Source organism: Budorcas taxicolor, chromosome 8, assembly GCF_023091745.1.
Source record: "Budorcas taxicolor isolate Tak-1 chromosome 8, Takin1.1, whole genome shotgun sequence".
Lineage (NCBI taxonomy): Eukaryota > Metazoa > Chordata > Mammalia > Artiodactyla > Bovidae > Budorcas > Budorcas taxicolor.
In genome coordinates this window covers 30,127,137-30,143,588 of record NC_068917.1, presented here as the reverse complement: position 1 = coordinate 30,143,588, position 16,452 = coordinate 30,127,137, and the positions used below count along the sequence as shown (strand labels likewise).

General features: G+C 35.1%; 1 protein-coding gene across 1 annotated transcript in view; it reads left to right on the top strand.

Moving 5' to 3' along the window:
• CNTLN (centlein) overlaps window positions 1-16,452 on the top strand; it is a 362,865-nt gene that overhangs the window by 299,613 nt on the left and 46,800 nt on the right. The window lies entirely within an intron of this gene.

Genomic DNA, 16,452 nt, shown 5'->3' with positions numbered 1-16,452 from the left:
TCTTCCCAACCCAGGGATCGAACCCAGATTTCTCACATTGCAGGCGGATTCTTTACCAGCTGAGGCACAAGGGATAGAAAATGTTAAAAAAGAAATGTTGGAGCTGAAGAATACAATAATCATACTGAAAATTCCCTAGAAGGGTTCAACATCAACACTTCATCAAGTAGAACATAGCCTCAGTGAAATAAAAGACAGGTCATTTGAAATTACCCAAGACAGAGAAGTAAAAAGAATGAAAAAGAGTAAAGAAAGTCTGAGGGACTTACGGGATATATCTAGTGGACCAATACTGTGGGAGTTCCAAAAGGAGAAGAGAGAGAGAACAAGGCAGAAAGCTTATTTAAGGAAATAATGGCCATAAGGAAAAACTGCTATCAAGGAATAATATATCTGGTAAAAGACCACTTCAAAAATGAAGGAAAAATGAAGACTTTCCCAGAAAAACGCCAAGGGAGTTCATCACCACCAGATCTGACTTACCAGAAATGCTCAAGGGAGTCCTTAAAGTTGAAATGAAAAGATGCTAAACAGCAATATGAAAACATGAAATTATAAAGCTCACTTACTTGGTAAAGGAGAATATATAGGCTATATAGATTAATACAGAATATTGTGATACTATATTCTATATATAATACTGTGATACTTTAACAGTGTGTAATCACTTTTAGTGCTGGCATAGAGTTTAAAAGACAAACTTATGTAAACTATGACTTAAAAATATGGTATTGGACAGACAATATAAAAAGATGTAATTTATAACATCAATAACATAAAATGGGAATGAGAAGTTAGAGTAGATATGTATTTAGAAGTCAAGTTTAATTGATGTTCAGTTAAGTTATCAGCTTAAAATGCTTTGTTATATATGATGTTTTATGTAAGCCTTAGAAGGCAATGGCAACCCACTCTTGTACTCTTGCCTGGAAAATCCCCTGGACGGAGGAACCTGGTGGGCTGCCATCTATGGGGTCGCACAGAGTCGGAGACGACTGAAGCGACTTAGCAGCAGCAGCAGCAGCATGGTAACCACAAAGAATATACATACAGAAGATACATGAAAGGAAATGAAACAGAATCAAAGCTCATCATTATAAAAATTAACAAATTACAAAAGAAGATAGGAAGAGAGGAAAATAGGGACAAAAAGAGCTATAAGATAGACAGTAAACAAAATGGCAATAGTAAGTACTTTCTTATCAATAATAACTTTAAATGTAATTGAATTTACATTTATTTCTAAATCAAAAGACAAGGAGTAGCTTAAACAGATTTTTTTAAAAAGCAAAATTCAGCTGTACTATACTCAAATTTGTTTAAATAGATCTCATGTTATATGATTTTTTTCACAAAAAAATGCAGATAGTTTTTTCATACAATTAAACACCTTTTATGGTGAAATTCTCTTAATAAATTAGGAATAACTGAGAACTTTCTTACTCTGTTAATTATCTCCCTAAATCTTGAAACAATCATCATACTTAAGAGTGGAATTTATAAGAATTCTTTTTAAAACCAGGAAGAAGACATTTATGCCTACTGTGACTGCTCATCTTAAACATTGTGCTGGAGGGCACAGGCAACACATTAAGAAAAAGAAATGGAAGTTTAAAGTATTAGAAATCAAGAAAAAAAACTTTATTAGTTCCAAATACTGTGCTTATCTGCACAGAATCTCAAGACAAATTAGTAGTAGATTTTATCTAGATTCATTTCAGTTCAGTTCAGTCACTCAGTCGTGTCTTAACTCATTGAGACCCCATGGTTGCTAGATATAAAATCAATATATGCTAAGATGATGCAATTTCTATTTACCAATATTCAACAAAATATGCTATTTTAAAAAAGAAATATTAAGTTATAGCAGGAATTATATGTATCCAGAAAGAGAAGATGGAACCCAAATTCAGAGATGTTAAAAGGTAAAAAGGGGATGTCTTAAAATCACTGTATGCCTTTTGGAAATATACACATTTGTTTAAAAATATAAAGAAATTTCAGGGAATTAGAAACACCAAAGACGTTCAGGATAATTTTTATTTCCGGTGAGACAGATGAAATAAGATCATGACCTTCAATGCTGCTGGTAATATATTGCCTTTGTTGAGTGATTGATAAAGGGATATTTGTTTTGAATATTTGAAATATTTCATAAAAAATGAAAAAAGAAACCTATTGTTGTGATTATCCCAGAAAAAGACACCGGGAGTGGAACAGATCTTTGTAGCAAGATAAGAAGTTTGTGGGAGCATGAGCAGAGGAAAAATCAGAGAAGGAAAAGTTGGCAGAGTACAGTAAAGCAGAAAGGAAGGGGGAATTTTCAATTAGAAAAAGAGAAGCATTGGTTGACAATGTCAGATGCCATAGAGGAATGGAAAATAGGACAACTGAGAAGAGATTGTTGAGCTTTCTAAAGAAGGCTTTATACTAGCAGGACTCTTGACAGCAAGTAATAGAAACTGAACTCAAACTAACATTGGTGGGGGCGTGGGGACAGGGCAGCTTACAAAATCAAAAGATGGACTTGGGAGGAATAACTAAGAAACCCGATACTGATGTCTTTAAGGTTTTCTCTTTATCTCATTGTCTGCCTCTCAGACCAGCATTCTCCATGTGGCCCTGGCCATGGGTACTATCTCCGTGGTAACATCCTTAGAGCCTAGACCCAAAAGAAGAAAAGAGATTTTTCTTTCTCATGTTTGTCTTCCCTTGATTTAAACAGCTTATAAATTTCTGGGAGTACCAGAAATACTTTGTTTATTGTATATTTTTAGCTAGGATATAGATTCATTTCATTATATACATATTTTTCATCTACATGAATAATTGACAGGAAGTTTGAAAGTTACACAGAATACAAAGCAGTTTTGTTGGGAGAACCAACATACACATTGCAGTCCATCTAATGTTCCTGACTCACCCATTTCATTGCCAATCATTGTGGCACTCAAAAACGCCCAGTTTGAAAAATGTATATCTAAGTAGTATGTACTCTTTGAGAACCACTGATTTAGAAGGAAAGCAGAGAAACCAGCCTAATTAATAAAAATGAAAAGGACTCCGAACTACCCTCTTCCTAAAGATCTGTATAAATCATAACATTTCACTTAGCACAACTGACTTGAGTCAGGTAAATTATTGAGTGACTACTCTGTTAGGTCAAGCCCTCCTACTTGAAAGAATATGATGAACAGAAGATAATTCTAAATAGAAAAATGAAATGAAGAATGGTGGGAGGAGTTCCTATGTGAAATTTTTGTGTTAAAGTTTATTAAGTAAAACCAGTAAGAAATATACTGTGTAATTTACTCTAAGTCCATGATTTGTAAATCTCTTTTTTCTCCTTTAAAAGAAATTTCTGCTCTGTGTCATGAAAGGTTTTTTTCTTACCTTTTTAATATATATTTCCACATATATCAATTTTTAATGAAAAAAATTCCCTTTTAAGTGATATCAATAATCTTTTATCGTATTAGATCCAGAGATGACAAAAACCATTCTTGCAAAGAAATATCCTGTTTTTACTCTATAGAATCTTGTGATGCTTGTACCGGAAATAGAGAAAAGCATTATTAACTTGTTTCCCTTGAGAATTTTAGTAGGGCATACTTATAAATGTAATCACAATCAAATGAAAACTTAGTACTGCTGCTGTTGAGTTTGTAATAAGTTGTAGTGTGTTTTAACTATCCCAACTGGCTTTAATCCAAGTAATTTGTTTGCAGAGCTTAGATGTAGTACAACTCAGGAAAGACATGTGGTAACTATTGACCCTATCAGTAAAAAGTTTCATTTTCTAAGTAGTAAGATTTTGTTCATATTTAGTATATATTTAAGAAATATATAACATATTACTCATTTCAATATATAAATGTGGAGCTAGAAATGATGATCTTTGGCTTTATTACCCAGAAAACTGGTAATATTTCATTTAGTGTGATAATTCATACAAACTGAGTCCTGTATAATTTAAATAAACATAATGTTCATTTACATGCATTTTAGAAGCTTATGAATATGTCTTATAAAATATGAATTCTAGAAATATATCATAGTCTATTATAAATTTTTAGAAGTTGAAAATTTTTTGAAGAAATACTAATACCTTTCTTCTGAAGTCTATGTAAGAATTAAGTATTATGAGTAATTTTTAATTATTTAGGCTATGACTTCCATTTACTAACAATACTGTATATGTGGGCATTAGTTTTCTCAGACCAGTCCACCAAGGCTTTTTTGTGCAATAAAATGCAGTACATTAAAAAGCAATATCATTCCACTGGGATGGAAAAAAGCAATCAAATAAAAGTATTGAAATCTATTGCTTAGGAAAACCATATTGAATTGGGGAAAATGAGGCAGACTTCATGAGACTTCTGCAGATATTCTAGAGTTTGCTAGCCTCTGTTCCTGATAACTCAATCACTATTTGTAACTTCACTTGAAATTTTATGGCTGTTCTTTATGTAAATATAGATAAATTATTACTATCGCCCTGAAACATCAACTGTTATTTTTGGTGATTTGGCATATTTATTTCTTTTTTCTCTTTTCTTCGTTGTTTTAGTGGTTCAGTTTGGGTGAACTGAACCCCAACTTTTGCTCCAGCCCCTATACAACCTAAGTAACTGAGAAAAAGCGTTGATAAAAGGGGTAGAGGAAAAATAGAATTTAAGAGGATATATGTATATATTATAGTACCTGTGAGGAGTAAGTATTCCTGTGTTGAATTATCTGAGTTTAAGCAGAAGAAAGCAGGAGAAGGGGAATAAAAAAGAGGGATTTAGAAAGATACTGTTCAGTTTCTCTTTTGGCATATCAGATGGTACTGCCAATTTTCTCTCATTCCCATTAGGGAAGGAAATCAGAATGGGAACACATTACAACTTGATGATCTCAGTAAGTATGCCATGTGTAGATCAGATATATATGGAGGACTGAAACTGAACTTATAATATTACCATATGAACACTGAGAAGTTTTTATGCTAGTAAAAATCATGAATTATTTGGGATATACTTTTGGTTCCAAGTATCTGTCTCCCTAATGGTAAAAACTCCACCTGCCTGTGCAGGAACGCCAGAGACACAGCTTTGATCCCTGGGTCAGGAATATCCCTTGAAGTAGAAAATGGCAACCCACTCCAGTATTCTTGCCTAGAAAATTCCATGGACAGATGAGCCTGGCGGGCTACAGTTCTTGGGGTCACGAAGAGTCGGACACGACTGAGCGACCTCACTTTCACTTTTCACTTTCATGCATTGGAGAAGGAAATGGCAACCCACTCCAGTGTTCTTGCCTGGAGAATCCCAGGGACGGTGGAGCCTGGTGGGCTGTCGTCTATGGGGTCGCACAGAGTCGAACTGCTATCAGTTCAGTTCAGTTCAGTTCAGTCGCTCAGTCGTGTCCGACTCTTTGTGACCCCATGAATCACAGCACGCCAGGCCTCCTTGTCCATCACCAACTCCCGGAGTTCTCTCAGATTCATGTCCATCGAGTCAGTGAGGCCATCCAGCCATCTCATCCTCTGTCGTCCCCTTCTCCTCCTGCCCCCAATCCCTCCCAGCGTCAGAGTCTTTTCCAATGAGTCAACTCTTCACATGAGGTGGCCAAAGTAAAGTAAACCAAATATTCCTTGTTTTTCCATGAATCTTTAAAATTTAATTGTATTAGTTACTTTTTCAAGTTTCATGTATAATACTTTTTTTGCTGATTCTTTTTCTAAAGCTGTGGAAACAGAAGTTTAAGTGATGAGGTTTAACTTCAGTCTAGTTAAAATCCATTAAATTTGTTATTCAGATTATTTTGGAAACACTATATTGCTAGTATCACATAGGTTAATAATTATTGTAAATGCCTGTAATGTCAAAACTATTAATACAAATTCAAAGATACATGTTAAATATTTTTAGTATTGGGGTTATTTTAAAAAATAAACATATTGGTAAGCTGTTTAAACAATTTGACATTTGAAATAATAGTTTTGATTTGAAAATAGTTGAAAATAGATTTGAAAATAGTTGAAAATAGATTTGAAAATAGTTGGTTTTCATTTTGAGAAATAATATTCAGGTGTGTTTACAATATAATCATTGGACATCATCTGGAACTTACAGTACAAAACATAAGAGCATTGAATTCATTTTACTCCTGTAAATGTTACTGAGAGTAGCATATCTCTTATCCATATTCAGATATCCATATTTCTTTGATAGAATCTAATTTGAGCACAAGACAAATTGGCATTGTCAGTACTATAAAAAACTGCTTTGTTAACTGCAAACCATATTTAGTATGGCCTTATAGCAAAGCAGCACCTGAGGTGCCATGCTTTGTCTTTAACGTGCACACTGGGGCTGGGTTCGTCTGTACTAGACAACTGCACTTCATGAAAAGAGATTTTTTCTTGATAGGCAATTAGCAGTAATTAGGAAGATTCAATTCAATAAGATGTCAACATGAGATTGTTTAAAAAAGTTGAATGTCAGTGACTTAAAAAGAAAGTTCTTCTGACACATAGGTATGGCATGTGAAACATGAAATGTTAATTTAACTTTTCTGCTTATTATTCATGCACAATATTATTTTGTCATTCAGGCTCTACACTAACGGAGTGTAAAGGGTGTTAAAATAGTGCTGCTAGAATAAAGAGAGGATTAATCTACCATTGGTTAATTAGCCAAAGGGTACTTAATGGTCTCTAAAGGCTACTGAAGTCTAACTACCAGCAAAAGCATTGGTAAAAAGTCCTCTATATTACCTTCATTTGCTTGACATTTGGTGAAACATACTGTAGGCTTTTAAAAATTAAACTTGTCAGAAAATAGTTTGTAAATGAGTGATGTTGTAACTTAAGTGTATTTTTCATAAGAATATTTTGTTACATAAATAAATCCACCTGAGAGCTTTGTTTTTTGTTTTTGTTTTTTTGGTTGGTAGTTTTTAATGTTTAATTCTTTTTCTTGAAGTTCTCAAGTATCATAACAAAGGAAAATCCATGTTTTAAGTTAAAACACTTGTTACTAACTTGAAAGAGTTATTAATCTGAACTATTTATCTTTCTAGATAGGTACTTGTATGGAAAATATTTTGCTAGTGACCTAGAAACTCATGTAGTGTTCTTTGTAACTCATATAATGTTTTAATTAAGTGACTGTGCTTTTAGTTTTATACATGAATGACACACAGAATTTTATTTCTTTCAGTTTTATTATTTACAAAATAAAAATATTCCCAGTGAAAGAATATTAACACTATCCACAGGAGGGAGAAATATCATAAGATTGAGGTGACTTTCTAAGACAGTCTGGCCCATAAAATTTACATGGATATTTTGCAACTAGAATTTTCTCTTCAGTGTCTTCTGCTTTAGTTCTGGTAACAAAATCCTTGTTATAATTTGTTAAGATCATAATATAGGATTTTAAAATTTCTGCCTGTACTTAAGTGTGAGCCAGAAAAATCTGATTGTGATATATAAATGAACTTATGTATTCAATGTGAAATAATTTCATTCAGTATTCTCAGTACTATGCAAGATATTCAAGATTAACGATTTGGGTGAAGTAATTGGAAACAGACCATTCCCATTTAATAATTGCTTACCCTACTTGGACCATCAAGGCATTTGAGTTTTGAAATCAGAAAAAAAAAAATAGACTCCACTATTATTATAAATGGGAACTAACCATCACTTACTCTGGTTATTTATTGACCTTTTCTAACATCTGATGTCTCACCTTTGTCCCAGCATGGACTGGAAAGAATCCTTCTGACACCAACTATTTCCTTCACATGCTTCCCAGAATTCCTGCTTCTGTGACCCTGACATTCACCCTCATGAATGGGTTGGGTTTTCTAGCATTTCCATGTGTCTGATTTTCAGATCCCACTACCCCAACCAAAATGATTTTCGAATGTTTAAATGCTTCATTATTTTAAGTTTCTAATCCAGTGGTGAAAAATATATGTGGAGAACTGAATAATGTTTTTCAATACTGTAGGGTTGTTACTATCCAGAAAAAAAAAGTCAGAATCAGCCTAAAAAGAGAAATGAAGGAGCTGTACCATATCCTATTCCTTTACTCTACTGCTCCTCAACTAGTTAAATACTCAAAATGCATGGTCTTTACACAGCTAGTATCATGTTGAATATTTTATTCTTTGAAGACAGCAAGATAAGAGTATTTTAAAATATATTGTTTTGAGGACTGATTAGGGAAATGATTCTTTCTGATTTGATTTTTTTCTAAAACCCTTTTTATCTTTTTACTTTGGCTATATTATATTTTCCATGGGCCCTGTTTTATTTTTGTCTGATAATTCATTCTTGAACTTTAAAATGTTTATTGAGGCTCCCTGTTGGAGAAGAGACTCTCCATCTCATCAACTTCCCAGAGTTTACTCAGCAGTGGTCTGGCAGATGTCTTCTCTAGAGTAAAAGTTGGAAAGCAGGATGGCTGTAGATCTAGCTATGGCCTTTAATGTTATACCTATCTTCCAGGAAACATTTGACAAAACAAATCAAGAGATATACATGGAAGGAAACTGGCTGTAACTCACATTTACCAGACAGGATTTGAAGACAGCAGCAGTTCCCTTAGCTCCCCGATTTGTTTCTCCATATTACTTACTGTAGTCTGTTGTGATATATTTCTCAGTTATAGACTGATAACTATCTAAAGGCAAGGATTATAACTTTTTTATTTATTATCGAAAATACAAAGCTAATAACAGTGCCTACTACATAACATGTATAAAAAGAATGAATCATAGATATTTAATCAGGTCCTGAATCTAGATATTATCTAGCAAAACCTTTCAGAAAATAGCAAGTTGGGGCCCCAAATAAAAGGCATGAATGAACTCCCATGTAAGAGAATAAAGGAGAGTATATCTGGAGAGCCTTATCTACCCTGTTCATGGGATTACTGTTGAGAGCAGCAAAAGAAAACAAGCCACTTTTTGTTTGGCAGTTAAGCTACAAAATGCAGATCTAGAATAGGCAATTTATATTTCTGTCTGAGAAACTGGAACAATTTTTGGAGCAATTAAAAAAATAAACACAAAATTATAGATGAGGAAAAGAAAAAACAGTGAGGGTATTATATAAACTATCAATATACAATCTAGGTTCAGGACACTTGTTTAAGGGAAGGCAGGGTGGCAATAAGGGAAAAAGGAACCAGTTCAAGAAAAGGACTGCTTTAAAAAAAAATGGGATTCATACTAATTTTCCATGCTATGTAACAAATTACCATGAATTTAGCAGCTTAGAAACAATATACACTCAGTTGCCATGGTCAGGAATCTGGCACAGGTTAGTTGATCATCTGCTCAGAGTATCACAAAGGTGATTCATTGTGTCAGCCAGGCTGCTTTTCTTTCTGGAAAATTTTAGCTCCTTCTGGTTGTAGGACTGAAGTCCCTATTTTCTTGATTGAGGACCCATTTCATCACCGGCCGCCTTCCTTAGGTCCTTACCTTATAGGCCCCTCTGTAGTCCTCTCAAAACATGGTGACTTACTTCTTCAATGCCATCAGGAGATTCTCTCTGACCTTTTTTAAAAGGGCTCACCTGGTTATTCAGGACCAGTCAAGATAATCTTGCTTTTGATTAACTCAAAGTCATGTGACTAGGGACCATAATTTACATCTACAGAAACCTTTTGCATATAACATAATGCAAATAGTGTAATCCTGGAAGTGATAGTCTCTCATATTCACAGGTGCAACTCACAAAAATAGGAGTGGGCCATTTGGGGGTCATCCAAGAATTCTCTCAGGATTCTACCACACTGCTCATTACTGAATAATGAATTCTCTAATATATTCATGATTCTTCTTACAGTTGCTTAGAGAGTTCTTTCCTTTTTAAAGACTTATGTATCTTCAGTATTATATTTAAATAAATAACTAATAACTAATGTCTCATTTTGAACTTTTATAGTATTAAGTTCTATTTTATACCTTTGGTTAATATACTTGACTACCCATAAATCAGTAAAAATCTCAGATCTATTCTCATTGATGTCAACTTTTAAATTGATATGAACTTTTAAAAAAAAATTGTAGAGGAATTGCACAGCTGAAGAAATAAAAAGTCAGAATAACACATCTGCTTTCAATTGGCTTGTATCCTAGTAAGGAATCTTAAATTAGGAAAAAATAACACTTCAGTTCAGTACCGTTCAGTCGCTCAGTCGTGTCCGACTCTTTGCGAGCCCATGGACTGCAGCACGCCAGGCCTGCCTGTCCATCACGAGCTCCTGGAGTTTACTCAAATTCATGTGCATTGAGTCAGTGATGCCATCCAACCATCTCATCCTCTGTCATCCCCTTCTCCTCCTGCCCTCAATCTTTCCCAGCATCAGGGTCTTTTCCAGTGAGTCAGCTCTTTGCATGAGGTGGCCAAAGAATTGGAGTTTCAGCCTCAACATCAGTCCTTCCAATGAACACTCAGGACTGATCTCCTTTCGGATGGACTGGCTGGATGTCCTTACAGTCCAAGGGACTCTCAAGAGTCTTCTCCAACACCACAGTTCAAAAGCATCAATACTTCGGTGCTCAGCCTTCTTTATAGTCCAACTCTCACATCCATACATGACTACTGGAAAAACCATAGCTTTGACTAGACGGACCTTTGTTGGCAAAGTAATGTCTCTGCTTTTTAATATGCTGTCTAGGTTGGTCATAACTTTCCTTCTAAGGAGTAAGCGTCTTTTAATTTACTTAAGACAAAAAGAGGTTTCTTCTATGAGAGGAATTATAGAATTATTTGACATGTGTATGTGTTTGTATATGTACATGTATATAGCAAAATGTTATTAACTCAAGTTCTCAGCCTTTAGGACACACAGACTGTGCGATAGCGTTTTCCACAAGATAATAGTGCTAACAATAAAACTATAACTGTAAAATTTACCAAGTGAGCAAAAACAAGACTGGGAGCTGACTGTGGCTCAGATCATGAACTTGTTATTGCAAACTTGAGACTTATTGAAGAAAGTAGGGAAAACCACTAGACCATTCAGATATGACCTCAATCAAATCCCTTGCAATTACACAGTGGAAGTGACAAACAGATTCAAGGGATTAGATCTGATAGAACTGTGGATGGAGGCTTGTGACACTGTACAGAAAGCAGTGCTCAAATCATCCCGAAGACAAAGAAATGCAAGAAGGCAAAATGGCTGTCTGAGGAGGCCTTACAAATAGCTGAGAGAAGAAGAGAAGTGAAAGGCAAAGGTGAAAAGGAATAATATACCTATTTGAATGCAGAGTTCCAAAGAATAGCAAGGAGAGATAAGGAAGCCTTCCTCAGTGATCAATGCAAAGAAATAGAAGAAAACAATAGAATGGGAAAGACGATATCTTTTCAAGAAAATCAGAGATAGAAAGGGAACATTTCATGCAAAGATGGGCTCAATAAAGGACAGAAATGGTATGGACCTAACAGAAGCAGAAGATATTCAGAAGAGGTGCCAGGAATACCCAGAAGAACTATTCAAAAAAGATTTTCATGACGCAGATAACCACGATGGTATGATCACTCACCTAGCACCAGACATCCTGGAATGTGAAGTCAAGTGGGCCTTAGGAAGCGTCACTACAAACAAAGCTAGTGGAGGTGATGGAATTCCAGTTGAGCTATTTCACATCCTGAAAGAAAATTTGGAAAACTCAACAGTGGCCACAGGACTGGAAAAGGTCAGTTTTCATTCCAATCCCAAAGAAAGGCAATGCAAAAGAATGTTCAAATTACCTCACAATTGCACTTATCTCACACACTCGTAAAGTAATGCTCAAAATTCTCCAAGCCAAGCGTCCACAGTACATGAACCGTGAACTTCCAGATGTTCAAGCTGGTTTTAGAAAAGGCAGAGGAACCAGAGATCAAATTGCACATCCACTAGATCATTGAAAAAGCAAGAGAGTTCCAGAAAAACATCTACTTCTGCTTTATTGACTACGCCAAAGCCTTTGACTTTGTGGATCACAACAAACTGTGGAAAATCTTCAAGAGATGGGCATACCAGACCACCTTACCTGCCTCCTGAGAAACCTATATGCAGGTCAAGAAGCAACAGTTAGACCTGGACATGGAACAACAGACTGGTTCCAAATCAGGAAAGGAGTACATCAAGGCTGTATATTGTCACCCTGTTTATTTAACTTATAAGCAGAGTACATCATGTGAGATGCACTGCTGGATGAACCACAAGCTAGAATCAAGGTTGCCGGGAGAAATATCAATAACCTCAGATATGCAGATGACGCCACCCTTATAGCAGAAAGCAAAGAAGAACTAAAAGCCTCTTGATTAAAGTGAAGGAGGAGAATGAAGCAGTTGGCTTAAAGCTCAACGTTCAGAAATCTGAGATCATGGCATCCAGTCCCATCACATCATGGCAAATAGTTGGGGAAACAGTGGAAACAGTGAAAGACTATTTTTGGGGTGTTCCAGAATCACTGCAGATGGTGACTGCAGCCATGAAATTAAAGATGCTTGCTCCTTGAAGGAAAAGCTATGACCAACCTAGACAGCATATTAAAAAGCAGAGATATTACTTTGCCAACAAAGGTCCATCTAGTCAAAGCTATGGTTTTTCCAGTAGTCATGTATGGATGTGAGAGTTGGACTATAAAGAAAGCTGAGTGCTGAAAAATTGATGCTTTTGAACTGTGGTGTTGGAGAAGACTCTTGAGAGTCCCTTGCACTGCAAAGAGAAACAACCAGTCCATCCTAAAGGAAATCAGTCCTGAATATTCATTGGAAGCACTGGTACTGAAGCTGAAACTCCAATACTTTGGCCACCTGATGTGAAGAACTGACTCATTATAAAAGATCCTGATGCTGGAAAAAATTGAAGGTGGGAGGAGAAGGGGACGACATAGGATGAGATGGTTGGATGGCATCACCGACTCGATGGACTTGAGTTTGAGTAAGCTCCGGGAGTTGGTGATGGACAGGGAAGCCTGACATGCTGCAGTCCATGAGGTTGCAAAGAGTCAGACATGCCAGAGCAACTGAACTGAACTGATCATAGATTAAAAAAAATAAAATCTGCCTTCAAAATTACTTTTACTAGGTAAGCAAGCATCATCTGTTTTTAAGTAGGGAAACAAAATCAAGTGCTTGCTCAGTGTCACTCAGTAAGTGTCACCAATGTCACTGGTAAGCAGTATATCCCAAATTAGAATTGAGAAATTATAACTCTTCCATGGTTTTAGTAGTATTTATGATTTTAATGTGATATGACTTAATTATTTTAAAATCTTGATTTGAGGTGGAAAGGTAATAATATAGAAATAGGAATCATGCTTCTGATAAAAAGAAAAATAGTGATTTTAAGAGTTATTTTAATTTATTGGTAGATTTTACAGCAGAATCACTTTCTAACAAGGTCATCAAAAAAGTCTCACATTCCAAAGCAAGTATAAATAAAAGAAAGTCATTCTTTATGCTTCTCGACTCTATAAAATTTCTCAAATAAGGAACAGAATTCTTAAACTGAGAATAGTCATTATTACTTTTCCAAAATGCTAGTGGATAATCAAAGGATTCCAAGCTGATAGAATACATGATTTGTGTATTTCCTCTATTTCAACAGGTGCTGTGTATCATTTCTAGGCATATATAATTAATATTGAAAATATGTTCTAAAGATTGTAGATTTAAAACAGTTTAATGAAAGCAAGATTTATATTTTAATAACAGGTCATTTGTTTTATTGTGTTTCAGTGTTTCTTTGTTTACACCATTAAATTGAAGTTAAAACATACATATACATATCTTTTAAAGAAACATATTTATTGCCTTAGTCTTTGCTCAACAAAGGATTTATTTATGAAGTCAGGATTTGCCACTGTGGAAAGAATATATCTAATTGCATACAAGTTTAACAAATAAGAGAAGCCACCAGGAAGAAAATTGATTCGTCAAAATTTAGTCTTCTGTGTTGCTTGAAATTCCACCTGGGATTGTAGCCATGAGTTATGTATTACCAAATGAAACCCTCAAAAATTCTAATTTAGATTCAAAGCATTAACTTTAGGATTGATAAATGTTCTGCTGCATACTATTTAAGTACAAGTGTGGCTCAACAGTAAAGAATCCGCCTGCCAGTGCAGGAGACGCAGGTTCTACCCCTGGGTGGCAAAGATCCCCTGGAGAAGGAAATGGCAACCCACTCCAGTATTCTTGCTTGAAGAATCTCATGGACAGAGGAGCCTAGTGGGCTACAATCCAGGGCATCACAGAGTCAGACATGATTGAGCAACTTGGCAGCCAGTATTCTTGCCTGGAGAATTCCATGGAAAAAGGAGCCTGGCAGGCTATAATATAGTCCATGGGTTCGCAAAGAGTCAGACACGAATTAGTGACTAAACAACAACAAATAATATTACATTGCTAATAAAAATGTATTTTAATTTATATAGTAATAAAATAATAGTATTGTATAGCACATAGAACTCTGCTCTATATTATGTAGCAGGCTAGATGGGAGTGGGGTTTGGCGGAGAATGGATACACATATATGTATGGCTGAGTCCCTTCACTGTTCACCTGAAACTATCACAGCATTGTTAATCAGCTATACCCCAATACAAAATAAAAAGTTCAGAAGAAAAAAATAGAAGGATTATAAATAAAAGATGAAATCAATATGTACCTTTATACTACCATCTGTGTTACAAAAAGGTAGGCTTGAATTTTTGAAATGTTTCTTCCAGTTCTTAGTATATAGAAGGCATAGCTTTTAGATACCCTGTTGGCGTTGGGGGTGGATACATAGGTGAACAAACACATAGTTCTCTCTCAAGGCTTTACTCAGGTTCATGGTTTGAGGAACAGGCACATGCTTTTGAGCTAAGAAAATGAAGAAGCTACTTGATTGAAAAAAAAGAGAAGAAAACTGCAGAGAAGGCTTCAGAAAGGAGGAAATACTTTACACATGAGAGAGATTTCAGCAGAGGAAATACCATGTGTAGAGTCATCAAAGTAGAAATGGCTGAAAGGTTTGGGGAAGAGCAGGTGAGTTTGACTGCAAGTGATGTCTGACTGAAACACAAATTAAAGCTAAATCTGACAGAGCTTTATAATAACCACAAATATCTGAGCTTTAGTCTTTTGTGCTGAGGAACCTCTGAAGAGTTTTGAATAAGAGAATCACAGGTCAGTGTTGTTTTGGGAAGCTGCATAAAAGATGGTTTGAACATACAGAAAGGTCGCCTGTGAGGCTATTGCAATGGTCTTAGTGGGATAGTAAGTCTTCGTCATTAAGAAAGTCGCAGAAGGAAATGAGTATGATAAACATTACATCATTTATAGAACCTGCCAACTGATTGGACACAGAGCATTAATGAACATGATAACCAGGAAGATTTTCAGATTTAGGGAAATTATGAGTTTGCTTTTAGATGTTAAGTAGTTGTACCTTTGGGACAATCAAGGAGTAAATATTTCCTGAAAATCTAAAAAAACAACCTTTTAGATCATAGGTTGAAATAGAGCCAAAGAAACAAATTTTTATCATCCGAACATACTTCTTACTTCACAGAAACATAGTTTAATCTCAAATATATTAAGCCCTAGTTCTAAATTCATGATCTGAAATATTCATATTTTATAGTATACACATGAACACACACATACATGTGAAATTATAGATTTATTGGTATTCTTTCAGAGATTGTGTTTAAACATACTGTTAATGCTTAAATAACTTATGTCCCATATATATATGACTATATATATGACTGTATGTGTTAGCAGATCTTTTACTGTTTTAATTAGAATTCTTAACAAAGAAAGATTTTTTCCCCCCCTGAGAGATTTAAGCAATTTTGTCTAATTGTTCCTTATGTTAAACTACCATATTATAAGCTTCCTTGGAATAATAAAATAGTAGTGCAGTTATCCTTTTAAGGATCTCTAGGTTGTTATGCCATTACAGCTTGGTGGCATTCTGCTGACTACAGATTGGTGAATGAGAGGGGATAACATTAAGATGGTTTCTTTTACACTGTTTCATAAAAGCATTACCAGTATGTCATTTAGTAAAATGTTTATGTTATTAAAAATTTGAATGTAAGGAGTTCAATATAATCTACCTCAACATTACAAAGAGGATTGTCAACTATCAATCAAGTGCATAAAACTGAGTGAATTCATTTGTATGCTATTTATTTGAACTAAATCTCTAATAAGCCTCTTCTGCTAATTGGACTTAACATTTATGTTGCTAAATGAGAAGCATTTTGGCTGCTATATAGGGTGGTAAGACTTACCCAATGGAATAAACAACTAACATCTGTTATCCTGTCCTGCTCCAGCTTGGCTTTTACAAGTTAAGGATATCAGCCCTGAAGACAAGGTTATCAAATATGTGAATCTCTGGCACACCTGCATTTATATGAAGGCAAAGAAATAGCACATCATGAGTA